This window comes from Plodia interpunctella, chromosome 25 (genome assembly GCF_027563975.2).
Source record: "Plodia interpunctella isolate USDA-ARS_2022_Savannah chromosome 25, ilPloInte3.2, whole genome shotgun sequence".
Taxonomy (NCBI): Eukaryota; Metazoa; Arthropoda; class Insecta; order Lepidoptera; family Pyralidae; genus Plodia; species Plodia interpunctella.
Window position 1 is genome coordinate 1,898,002 of NC_071318.1, and position 12,654 is coordinate 1,910,655.

The 12,654-nt window shown below is 35.3% G+C and overlaps 1 protein-coding gene across 2 annotated transcripts in view; it reads right to left on the minus strand.

Annotated features, from left to right (window-relative positions):
* The window catches only part of LOC128680971 (agrin-like), a 108,298-nt gene extending 99,851 nt beyond the window's left edge, over positions 1-8,447 (minus strand). For both annotated transcript variants that reach the window (XM_053764502.1, XM_053764501.1), the window contains exon 1: positions 8,250-8,447. The gene's annotated coding sequence lies outside the window, so the exon portion shown is untranslated. The remainder of the gene's footprint in view (positions 1-8,249) is intronic.
* Positions 8,448-12,654: the final 4,207 nt, after the last annotated feature.

Here is a 12,654-nt window from a genome sequence, read left to right on the forward strand (position 1 = left end):
TACCTTCAGTAAAATTGACTTAGGTTCGGTTGTACCAGTCGATTTTGACGTTAACTTATAACCTGCACAGAAGAACAATAACTTTTAAATAATTTTTAGTTTTCGTTGTTCTTTGCTTGATAAAACTATTAATAATTACTTGTATATTTTAAATCGTTGCTAGGTAAACAAAAATCTATCTAATAAGAAGCTTTTAATGCTTTGTCTAATAATAGAAAGTTTCCCAACTATATTACGTCAAAACTATCGGCACTTTGAACACTAGTTACTTAAGTAGATCTTTAGGCAGGCGCGGATCCAGTCTTGAAAAAGGGGCGTATTTTTCTCCCAGTCATTTTGCTGTTTCCCGCCGATTTCTTTGGTCAATTTCTTTCCAACCATAGAGCCTTGGAGCCCTGGATCCGCCTTCTTAATTTTACTCTTCCGCTTCGCATCGTGGCAACGACTTAGTTGTCAGACCATCGGCACATCAGCTGGCTTAATCATCTATCATCCTTTCTATCAGCTATCATCCTTGACGACATCAAGCCAGCACTTCTTGGCCCTTCTGCCAGGACCAGGCGGGAGTGGCATATTTTTAAACCCCGACGCAAAAAGAGGGGTGTTATAAGTTTAACGTGCCTGTCTGTGTATCTGCCTGTGACATCGTAGCTCCCAAACGGATGAACCAATTTTTGTTTAGTTTTTTTTTTGTGTTATAGATAATTTTATCCCGAGTGTATGTGTTTCATGAAAATCGGTTCATCCGTTCAAAAGTTGTAGCGAAATGAATATTAAAAGTAGGGGTTTTTTTAATTTGTCTAACAAATAAACTTTTCTCTTTAGGTGTACGTACGGAATACGTACTATTTTTATGTGCAAGTATAAATTATTTGTGGTAGGTACACATAATTAATGTATCTACTTACTGGCTCACTTCACTACACGCCTGGGCAAACGTTAATACAATACGTAATTTTACTAAATGAATAAAAAAATAATAAAGTTTTAATTGACCCTCCTCTAGTTAATATTATCTGCATGTTTGCGATCTGCAGTTCTGCACTAAAATGTATTCGAGCGCTTATTTATGCGGCTTGTTTGCACTAATTTACACTATTTTGCACGCGAAATGCACTTTACGGACGTTAGAACCATAAAGATAAGAGGAAAAATGTTATTCTTTTTAACTCTATGGTTGGAACTGAAAATGAAAAAGCAAATTGAAAACTTTGTGTGGTTAAAATCTCTCCGGTGATGATGATATCTGTACCTTCTTCATAGTCATATTCCTCATGACTGAGGGTCATGGTCATTACATGGAATGAAACACACGTAACAACTTTTTTGGAGTGGTTTGCCATTGCCTTCTTCATTTCACACACAAGTTAATAATCGACAAGTGTACAGGTTTCCTCACGATGTTTTTCCTTTACCGGAAGCAAGTGGTTATCTATGAAAACTACTATACATGAGTCAGATTGGTATACAAACTCATGTGGCACGAGTAGGATACGAACCTGGGACCTTTCGATCATCAGGCGGGGGTCTTAACCATTACAACACCACCGCTCCTGTACCTACATATTAAAATATCTGTGACAATACGCTGTAATGGGAATATTTACAAACTAGTTATTAATTAATATCAGCATGTTTTTTTGACACAAAATATTTTACAAAGTCTGGCATAGGTCCACAGTACAGCTAAACGATAATTTTGCGAAATAAGATATTTTTTTATTCCACCTTTTAATTAAAAGATGTTCCTATTCACAATCGCTATGAAATCTGAACAAACACGAATATATCCACAAAATTTACAATAGAAAAGCCGGTCTATTTGGAAAATTGTGCGCTATTATAGTGGATACGAAATACTGCAACTGAGTTTTCTAAAGTCACAGTATATCGCAAACAAAATGCAACCATTTGCTTTATCACATGAAGTTGAAAATTACCGGTCAGGTTCTTTATTATTTGGTCAAAGGAACGTTTTTTTTTTAATGGATTTGTTATACATGTCATACAAGCTTTTGAACTTATTTTTGAAAATAATAATGAGATGAAAAAAATCTGGAAATTGAACCCGCGCCCCTGTCTATCCGGGACAATGCTCTTAACCACTGAGCTATCGAGACCATAGCAGTTCAATTGCCGCTCGATTCCAATTTTTTTCATGTCATTATTATTTTCAAGAAAGGTTTTTTTTGCAAATATATGTATAATAAATTCTTTGTATTAACATTTAAGTTGTGCATTCTTTATATTTTGGGAATAAAGTGGCTATACCGCTTCCGCCTGGTAGATTTTTTTCTTTTTTGTTGATTATGTGGCAGAAGGAGCATGCCTTAAAAGTGCTGGTTACCGTCAAGGATGATACGCCCGCCAATAGTCTGACAACTAAGAATACCGAAGACCGTGCGAAGTAGTGGAGAAAAAGTAGGAAAGCGGATCCTGGACTCCGGCGGAAGAAACCGGGAAGACACTCAAATATATATAGAGAGACACATACAACCTATATTTTATTGGAACCATTACAAGATAAACACCAGCTATCTTGCAGCTGGCATGCAATGTACATTTGCTTAACTTACCTCTACCGCGACTGCCCAAACGTTAAATTCAAGAAATGTAGTGCAATCAATAAAAATAACACTCCAATCCAACCGGATTCACGAGCTATCGTAAGATGCTCCGCAGATCTAGGTAGTTCTATCATAGAACATTTACTAAAAGCCTTGAATCGATTCGATATACTTAGTGATGTGAAACTATCTTTATTTTTGCTATGGATTTAAAAACGCTTTGAAAATAAATTGGAATCTCGACCTGTAATCGTATGATTTATTCAGAAATTAGACCTTCACAGGCATTTTATTACTTCTTATTTAGGCAATATTTACCAAAGCTACAAACTACTATTTCGGAATATTATTACTCAAAATATCGATAATGTAAAAAACTTGTTTCTGAAGTCATACTGTTTCGCAAACAAAATCTTATCGATATCGACATTATTGTTCATAACGTTACAGTACTCGTAGCTTCGATTTGAACCAACTAATTCATAATATCAATAGAATATAATACATCTCTCTGAGGGCGTTAAACTTAAGGTCTAAGTAGACGGTGCAACCCACCCTAATACTCTTGATAGTATTACAAATTAATCACAGTAAAGGCACTATCTATTTCTATCGATATTAGCGCTATTATAGCTGTATCGATAAATCTATCGACATCGACAGACATTACTATATTAGAAATAGACGTAGCTTTAACTGCGAGAAATGGTATTCGGTTTAAAAGTGGGGAAATCGAGTGAAATGATCTTAACGTGGTCTGTAGATAAGATCTTAAATGTCTGAAGAAATGTCTGCTCGGAGATAGCTTAGATTGCATTGCAGAGTCAATTTTAAGGTTATCTTTAGCCTAAGGAAAACGCAATATGTCATTTTAAATTTTATAACCGCATAAAACTCGATTTTGCCCACGGCTACGCTCGCATTTATTTCGTTGTGTCCACTCAAAATTTATTATTTATAACCAATCTACACGCACCAGAAGAGAACGTAAAATCTAGTGTAAGTTTCAAGACCATCCGCTGTGCAACTGTGAAAACCGCATCAAATTCCATCCAGTAATTTTTACGTCATGCGTAAACAAACATACAGATAGACAACTATTTTAATACTGTCTTTGTGAGTCTATTAGTCACATCACCTATGTTGACGACTTCGGTGGCGCAGTGGGAAAGTGCTTGCCTCTGAAACGAGAGGTCCCGGGTTCGATCCCCGGTCGGGTCATGATGGAAAATGATCTTTTTCAGATTGGCCCGGGTCTTGTATGTTTATCTATTGTTTATGTATTTGTTATAAAATATAGTATCGTTGAGTCGTTCGTATCTCATAACACAAGGCTCGAACTTACTTTGGGGCTAGCTCAATCTGTGTGATTTGTGAGGATAAATTAATCCTAATATATTTATTTATCCTAATATATCTATTTATGTGTACGAAATATAAGTAATGTATATTCGAAGGCTATGTTTAGCCAATTTTCAAAACATCTGGTTCGCTGAATGAAAACAAAATTATTGAATTTTTGCAAACAATAACATAACAAAACAAATGAATGGCCACAATACAATGTTCACAATATCAGCTGAACAAGCTATGAATAAATTTCAGTAGACGTACAATGGATCTATACAACAACGTCATTCTACCAAAATACATCGTAAAATCGCCGCTATCACCATCGCGTAGAGATCAAACCATGGTAGCATAATATGCAATTGGCTGTACACAGCTTAGTTTGGATTGTTCGGAGTAAGCCCTGAATTCAGCCTCAGTAATGAGTGGTTTAGTGACGTCATAGATCGACGCGGGAAAATAGGGAGTCTTACGGGGACATTGACAAAGCTGGCGAGTCACCGGCTGTCTGTTTTATCCGTGTTTATTTATGACATTGGTCAGGCAGACATAGTTTCTCCCAATAGCCATACACAAGCTTATTCTACTCCATACATAGTAGGAGAAATACTTATAACATATAGATATATATCTCTGACATTATAGAACGTATATTATATTTTGTTACCACAAGGCAGCTGAGGGCATTCTTTTCCATTATTTTTTCTTTGTTGTCATTTAGTAAGTAAGCAATCATAGTTTTAATGTGTTGTTTATACACCTAAAATTATATAAATATAACTCGGTTAAATTTGTTTGGGATTTTTTTTCTTATCCATTTCCTTTAATTCTGTTAGAATAATGTATCAAAATAAAAAAGAAAAAATAAATTGTCTATTCGCAACCGGCATCTGTGTGTTTCTATTAAATTCTTCAACTCACTCTATCGAAACATTCGCAACGACTTCTGCCAATGGAGCGAGATACAGGTCTGCTCCTAGTTGATCGTCGATGGTTGAGCGTGAGACCCGCATAAAAATCACGGTATTACTATATTATAATTATTGTACGGTCTCTTTCTAAACCATACGATCTTGAATGATAAGTTGATGTGATTAATACCAACTGAATGATTTTACGATGTTTATTGATAAGATTGATAATTGATATGAGTGCACGCGATGAATGATATTTGTATACTAGTTAGATTACGCCGCGGCGCATGTAATGCTGATACAAGTAAAATGTACTTAGTGTTTGCACTGTACAATTATTATGAAATGGATGGTCAATAAAAAGATTGTTATTTTATATTATTCCTCAACAGATATACACTTTCTATATATTCACAAATAGATTTCCATAGTGTGATTGATAGTGATGCGGCCATGTGTGTGATCGTGTCCCACACCATTTTAGAACAAACGTCTCACAAGCCTTCTTCATGTTCATTGGGACATGGGCAAGCCCCAAAGGATCGGGCTTAGAAAGATTAGCAAAATAAATACCTACGTGTTTTCCTCTCGATGTTTCCTACATGAGTCTCATGTGGCACGAGTAGGATTCGAACGTTTCGATGGACCTTTCGATTCACAGGCGTCTTAACCACTGGACCCACCGCTTCAAGAACAGTAGACTCCACATAGCCAAAGATTCGGAGCATAGATCCAAAAAGTCGGGTCGCAACTTTCACGTAATAGTTGGGTTACGTGAAACTTGCGGCCGACTATTTGAGCAAATACTGATCGTAAACGCATCTATACTTCGAATCTTTGCTTGGATTACAGACATAAATAAGTAAATCCAACGTACGTCCGTCATTTTGCTGGTGATTGGAAGATTTCCCTAGGGGACTACATCAGGAATTGGGGCGTTGATCTATCGCGTACGTACACAGAACGGTGTTAATAAGGAATGAATGGAAATGTATAAAATTCCGGGAGAACGAAAATCCTTTATGTTTTGCCTGATTGATGATTCAACTTGTGGAATCGGTGAAGTATTTTAGAGATATATGTATAGTGGATTTATTTATTTTTTATTTCTTTTTTTACAGCTAAATATAAATATCCATAACAAAAGAATTCTAAAAAATAAATAAATAAATTCTAAATTTGAAGAAGTCTAAAGATATTTCATGCGTAACAAATTTTGCTTGTAATTGGATAGTTCTTTTCATGAATAAATAGTTGTTATAATAAGGTTATTTTCATTAAAAATGTAAGTTATGTTCAGTAATGTTTTTTTATAAATTATCTTGGATTAAATCCAAGATGCAGATATATATCAATCAATTGTAAGATTTTTATTAGTTAGATCATTCTAGATATTTTCTGAGGTTTTTCCACTAATATTATAAATGCGAAATATTTGACGTGAGTGACGATGTTTGTTGCTCCATCACACTAAGTCTACTAGACGGATTTCGTTAAAATTTGGTACACAGATATAATACAACCTGGAATAACATATATAGCAAATTCACATACTTTTTTTGCAAACTTCCTTTGGGAATAAAGCCCCGGGACAAAGCTTTACGAATAAGGCTTCTTCTTAAAAATTGATCAAGTTAAGAATTCTCAAAAGTCCACGTTCAAGATAGATTAGACTTCCAAAATCGATGACGAAAAAAGACAAGACTGTCCTAAAAATGAATCAACTGCAAAAGTTATTCGATTTTATACCTTACTGCATAGATCTTAGGATTAAATTTGATTTACCTTTTATTTACTAGAGGGTAACCTTTAGTTTGATTATGGGGCGACTTGGGACCACATTTCAGAAAATCGCATTTTTCAACCCTCAGAGTTTCCTTCGCAGTTTTTGAATCAGGTACTTGCCCTTGGAAATGTATAAAATCTAACCGGTTTAACTCTCAAGAAAAACTAGTGTACCTACTTTCCTGCAGAGTTTTATAGCAAGCTAAGCTGTTATTTACATAAATATATTAATTAGGCAAGTTAATTTATGCACTTAGACAAATATTTGATTGGCAGAGCATAAATAAACTAAATTAAAAAATTAAACTTCGACGAGTCTCGAGATATACTTTCAAAACACGTAATATAAGGGCATAAAGGTTATAAATGAACACAGATTTCATTATCTTTGTACATAATTCAGTGTTGGGCGCTTCGCCAGGGGGAACACAGTTGTACCTATACTATAGTTGGTATAAGCAGGTGAAATGTCTGATTCAGGGAACGTTTCCCCTAACCCTAAATCGCGGTGCATTACGTGTTCCTGTTACAATTTATAGACTTCCACTATTGGAATTCGTTGGTATGGAATTAAAACTGCTAGAAGGAATACGCGTTTTGAAGATTCGAATTAAGTGAATTTTACATGGACATATATAATTAGTCATCTCATGTGCTATGCTAGCACGGAAGTGAAGAAAAACCCGCGTGCGAGTTGTCGTCTTAGTAAAACCAGTTCGGCAAAATTATCTTTCATAATATATTAATGTTTTCAGATTTTTTCATTTATTTCAATTTCAAGCCTTGACAACGATTTCATTCTAGGACAACGGGTAAAAAGTACCCCATAGCTTTCGGTTCCTTTACGAAATTTTATATCTTTTAGTAATTTTGACCAAAGTTTCGCGTCTTTAATTATAAATCTCAACTTGATACACGACTGTTGGCTCTGTCTACACCGTATTGTGTCTCTCTGTCATCGTCATCATCATCATCAGCCTGTAGCAGTCCACTGCTGGACAGCTTTGGTCGGTTTTGGGCTTTTCGCATCCAGTCGTACCCTATAGTCGTATTGTGTCTCTCTGTATAAAGTATGTATTTATTTATTATATACCTCAGATGATAATAAGCTTACTCTGACGAATACGAAGTAATTTTTGAATAATTTGTAGGATGACCGTCTCGATATGAAAATCCTACGTGTTTCGCTATTACTTTAGAAATGGTGTTGGATACCGTTTGATAATAAAAAATTCAGTGTAATAAAAAATGCAATTTATGTGTTTCATCAATGATTTTAAATAAAAACTTGCCTATACTTTTCACTCTCAACCCTCACACCCTCATAATCGCAATATTGTAATAAATTAATTACTAGACGATAAAAAATAATTAATATTGAGCAATTAACCCACGAACAGATGCCATTTAAAACAATGTGTGGGCGGGAAAAAAATAATGCGCTCCACTAGAATTATTAATAATGCGGCCCGAGGGAAAAATACTGATCGGGCGAATACGAAAACTTTTACCAAATCGATAAAAAGAACAAAACAGGCATTAATTCAAATAACTGTGCACACGAACGCATGAAATCAACACGAATAAAGGCGTTATCGCAAACGATAATCGCTACCAAAAAGAAACTACTTACGGCTGGAGCGAACCAGTTCGAACCAGAAAAATCCGATTCAGTCCACTCCTTTCTGAATCCAACTGCACTGAACAGTCACGGAACAACACAAACCGTCACAAGCACACACACAATTGATATTTAGATATGTTAAAGTCGTATTTTAACGAAGGGATGATATTTAATACGCGCGACACGGCGGCGTCAATACGCGGACTGAGCGGCCATGACAGTTCTGGCTGGGGCGCCGTACGCCTGCGCACTGTGAACCTTAAGGTCATTCCCCATTGTTCATCACTGATGAGGGTATGAAAATCAACCAAATTAGAAGCGAAGAAACCTTTTTAACCTGCCAAATCCTTGAAACCGTACAAAGTGGCGGTTCGGTGATGTCGTTTGCCAAATGTAATTATTTAAAATGTTATGCAAATTTATCAATTGTAATACTCACTGAGATTTGTGTCAATGCCGGAAAAGGGGATATGATTTATAAATAAGTAATTTGATTTTTCATTATTCATCAAATGTAAGGGGGTCGCCTCGTGGGAGCTAAAATTTAATAAGGCTTACCAAGAAAATGATATAGTTAAAGTCTTTAAATTCCATACCATCTTCAAGCTATTTAACCCTTCAAACCTGGAGATAATAAAGATAATTGAACAACAATAGGATCGCCTCGGATCGAGAACATATTCCATACTTAGAAATCCTACAAATCGTCCTACAAAACATCTCCTAATCCTATGGCACGAGCGAGACACCAACGATATGTACAAAGCGATTGAGTTCATATCTCATTTAGGACCTTAAAATCCCTGACGAATATTTTCTCAAATAACGCGATCAAGTGCAACCATTACTAATCTGATAAAGACCCTTAAATATACACCTCACATGTGAATCAAGCACACAAATAGAAATTTAATATAAATCTTAACATCATAACGCCGACTCCATAAATCGCTTTCCCTACGCGAAAAAATCTTAATTAAAAACGTCCTCGTGTACACACCGCCTTATATTCGCCCTAGCGCACCCCTGCGATGGAAAATCGACATGATTTTCAACCTTATTATGTATGCAATATGGGTGGTTATGTGGTAAGGTGTAAATAGCCGAGGTGGATGGATCAGGCCTCTATACAGTGAACGAAGACAATGAGTATAGTATAAGTACTGTGTTATAGGTGTGGTGAATACTAAGTACAATATAATATACATCATATAGTTATAAATGTTAATGTCTATTTTAATATCATAATACAGTAGGCGCCGCAATACCTTTGAAAGGTGACTAAGTTATAAGCACTAATTGTAATTACTTTAAGATCATTCTAACACTTGGTTGGCGAATAGATATATGGATATGAATACATACATACATATGTATCTTGGTCCACTGTTAATGGAAACAGGCATAAACTAAGTAATGTAAAGCAATAATGGACAGCTATGGAATCAATTGAATCGGTGGTGGTAATCGAGTGGTTATTACTTGTTCCACTTGACCACCATAACCATTATAACGACGTGCCGCCGCCGGCCCGTAAACTTGTATACAAGCTTTGTAGTTTGTATACTTATACAAGTTTATCTGAATAGTTTCTATACAGGTAAAATAGTTTCTAGGCTCATCAAAACGTAATGTCGTAATAATCCACTACTGTTGAGTGAAATAACTTAGTCTTCAGGGACAGACTGAGCCACTTCGCTTCTATTGTCGAAATAGTTCCTGCGTCAGAGACGGGTCCGCACCTATTTCATCTCTGAGAATATAAAAAAAAAAACTGATATGAGACACACTTACAAATATACTACTTGTAGTTTTCACCACTTCCCCGTGATATTAATATTTTCTTTTCACGTTGGGCTTCAATTAGATCTTTATGGCGCCCAACGTGATACAGATGGATTGACTCAACTGATCATAACTAAATACCCTATTCATAGCTTTTTACTTTTTGGAATGTTTCACATCTGTGAATAATATAATATTCTATGTAATTTCAAGCCCGTGAAGGTTTTTTTTTTCTGAGAAAATGACTTAGATAAAATAAAATAACCGGCCCAGTGCGCGTTTGGCCACGTACAGTGTAAGGTGTAGTTTACTGACTTATTAATGAATCCGATTATCTATATATATATATATATATATATATATATAAAACTCTTGCGTTACTGAGTGAGTGACTGACTGACTAACTGATTGACTGACTGTCAGACAACGTACGGCCGAATCTACTGGGTGTAGGAAGCTGAAATTTGGCATGTATGTAGGATTTTTGGAAATTCCACCCCGAAGGGGGTGAAAATGAAAGTTCTACATCGTTGAAGTTAGTGATCTGAAAATTTGGGTTTTAGTTGTTAAAATGAAATTAATCAATACGTGTTTCAGATTTTTCTGAAAATTAACAGGGGGGGGGGTGAAATACTGTATTGGACTTAATATAATTTTCAAGATAAACTGCTCAAAATTGTTAAACATACTCTTCATCATTTTTATTAAAGAATGACCGAGATTTTACTATGAAATTCACGCTGGTGAAGCCGCGAGCAAAAGCTAGTTATACATATATAAATATTGAATAAAGAATTTTTAATTTGGATGAGTAGGTGCGAAAACTCCTACATCCTACTACTCCTAGACGGATTCCCCCTGAGACTTGTGGATATTTCAATATCTGCAGTTCTAATACGAGTCCGTCCCTGCCTTCGCGGAATCCGGTCCGGCCCTGGAGCATCACCATAAATTCGATATGAAAATTCTATAATTTATTGCGGTTTGTATTGGAAAAGGGTTTGTTTTTTTTTTGCTGATTTTTCTTTACGCGTTTTTCTTCCTTTCTTGGCTTGGGTTCTTAAACCCATAGGTTATATTATAATTAATTTGAGCTTGAAGTGAAACGAAATTTCATAGAAATCTTTTCGTATTAATTTATCTGATCTATCTATCTAAATACATTAATATTTCGTATAAATTTTAGCATTAAATATATAAAATACTATAAAGTATTGTTATTTAATAATATTCAGGTTTTTATATTTGCAAGCGAATCCGCCCGCGTAAGTAAATCCATTCCTACTATTTCCACAAAAAATTATCACATCAATAAATTTATTACACCATTTTTATCGTAAAAGAAGAACAAACAAACACACTTTAATTTATAATGTTCTATGGATAGCACTTTGCTAAATAATTATAACTGTATACACTTGAATAACGGAGGTGTTCGCTTTGAAGTCGAATATTTCCGAATCGTAGTTCTCCGCGATATCAGTCATCTCCCCAAACAAGGGGACAGTCGGGCAAACATCTCTAAAGAAACATTAGGTACTCGGAAATGTGGTGGGCGGGAATATTAGGGGGGCAATACACAGGTTATGTCCACTTCAATAGTTACCTCACTACGTTGCGGGATAACTGACAGTTTTAGCTAAGTAAGTGATGAATTTTTGCCCTAGATTATAATGACTGAGGTGACTAAGTTACTGAATTACCTTACTGTACATTGTAAAAAGCAATAAATAATTTTAATTTAATTGAATAGGGTATAATTTAATTTGGAAACTGGACAGCTCTAGCAGAACCTATAAAGACCTTCTAAACTGTAGGAAATATAGAAAAGTCACCTTAACAAAAATTGTTCGCCCTGATGAGCATTTTCTGATGACGTATAAAAATCGAAGATATGGAACACCTGATGATGAACTCCAACAGACCCGCTACACTATACCTAACAGATATAACAAAAGCATCTTAACAAAAATTGGTCAGCCTGATGAGCATTTTCTGTTGACGTATAAAAATCGAAGACATGGAACACCTGGTGATGAACTCCAACAGACCCGGGTAAAAAAATTGGTTGAATATTGGTTGAATAGGTGGTAGGTATAACGTACGAAGTAGCAAGCAATAGCTAATTATAAAGATAATAATTTACCATCTATCTTTTTTCTTGCTTTGAACAGGGTTTTCATTTCTTTTTCTTGTTTTGTTTTGTAGAAAACAAATTGTGATATGTTCATAAAATAAAATTTTATTCACAGATCTTTAAGCTTCATGTAACGAATTTTCCGCCTCACCCCATTGTCCAAACTTCCCCAAACTAACCACTGTCCAGGTAATTCATTTAACCACACGTTTACGTCTCCTCCCCCCCCGCTATTAAGTAAATTACCTACTAATACGGCCCTATAAATCTGTCATTGCACTTTAGTAATAAGGGTGAGTGACCTCACTTGATTATGTGTGAAGGGTCCTTTATGACCGTTGCAGAATGAAGTTTTTAATTAAAATTAAGTAGTTGGCATTGAATATTATGACGTGGATGTTATACGAGGCGATTAAGGGCTTAATCCACTGAATATCTAACTGTCAAAATTCTTTCAATAGATTTTGCATCAAAAACTCTCACATTGTTATA